We start from the raw sequence: 1,585 nt of genomic DNA on the forward strand, positions 1-1,585 counted from the left end.
CAGGTGATCCACCTGCCTTGGCCTCCCAAAGTGCTGGGATTACAGGCATGAGCCACCATGCCCAGCCAACAATTAGTTTTTCAACCCTTGCCCACCCCCGACCCCAGCTCTAGGAGTCCCCAGTATGCACTATTACCATCCTTATGTCCATGAGTACCTGATGTGTGGCTTCCACTTACAAATGAGAACATGTGGTATTTGGTTTTCTGTTTTCTGTTCCTGCATTAATTCCCTTAGGATCAAATCTTATTCTTCACCAGCCACTTCCTTCAAGGAAAGTACCTTCGTGGAAGACTCTGGCTGCAAGAGGTACTTTATTAGCCCTCAGCCTATCTGCTGGCGATCTAGGCTTAATGGCATGGAGAATTATTTGTTCAGGTCAGGCAGTCTCCAGAGGCTAACAATAAAGAATCCAGAAGTGGCAAAGCAGTGCAGGGGTGCAGGGTCCCAGCAGCTAGAGTGGGCACCCGAGGCTGGGAGAGGCCCATCCCTGCCAAGGCTGGGTCTTCGGGAGCCAGGGCGCCTGTGCCTGGCAGATTTTTCCAGCCTACATGAGAGCAAATGACTTGATGGGCACCTCTCCCTGTAGGACCCAGCCTAGCTTCTGAAAGAACGAGGCTTTGCATGGGGTTAGACATGGGTTGGTTTGCTTCCAACAGGCCTTTAAGACAGCAGAGACCAGCATCATTTTTTTTTTTTTTTTTTTGAGACAGAGTCTTTCTGTCACCCAGGCTGGAATGCAGTGGCCTGATCTCGGCTCACTGCAACCTCCACCTCCTGGGTTCAAGCAATTCTCCTGCCTCAGCCTGCGTAGTAGCAGGGATGACAGGCACATGCCACCACGCTCAGCTAATTTTTGTATTTTTAGTAGAGACAGGGTTTGCCATGTTGGCCAGGCTGATCTCGAACTCCTGAGCTCAAGTGATCTGCCCACCTTGGGATTACAGGCGTGAGCCACTGCACCCGACCTAGACCAGCATTTTGACCAACCAGTGTATTCATGTTACTTAAACAGAGGAGACAAAACAAAATTCATGTAATCACAGGAAGCAAGGATTATCACAAAATGGGTGTGTTTGTTGTAATTTTTTAGTAGATTAATTTTCCATAACAACAACTAAAAGATATAATTTCCTATAACAAACCTACAAAAAACCAGCCTTGCCAAATTCTAACGTTGCAAAGGTTACACATTCCACAGAATTTAATTATAAAGCCTTTTCAGGCAGCAGAATATAAGAGAATATCTTGTCATTCACAGTAAATAAGTGAAAGTGTTACAAAGAAAAAAAATTAAAAATAAATAAATAATTCAGAAACTCAATTTTACCCTGAAAAGATATATAACATATACAGAGTTACCTTGAACCAGATAGTGGTCCCATGTGGCTAATGCTTTCTAATTAGTAACTTTGGAATTACTAAGGTGTAAGTTCACCAGCTTTCTCTTTTGGCATCAAAACAAAGAGTAATAGGCCGGGCACGGTGGCTCACGCTTGTAATCCCAGCACTTTGGGAAGCCAAGGTGGGCTGATCACAAGGTCAGGAGTTCAAGACCAGCCTGGCCAACACAGTGAAACCCCGT

This window comes from Mandrillus leucophaeus, unplaced genomic scaffold, assembly GCF_000951045.1.
Source record: "Mandrillus leucophaeus isolate KB7577 unplaced genomic scaffold, Mleu.le_1.0 Scaffold262, whole genome shotgun sequence".
Classification (NCBI taxonomy): Eukaryota; Metazoa; Chordata; class Mammalia; order Primates; family Cercopithecidae; genus Mandrillus; species Mandrillus leucophaeus.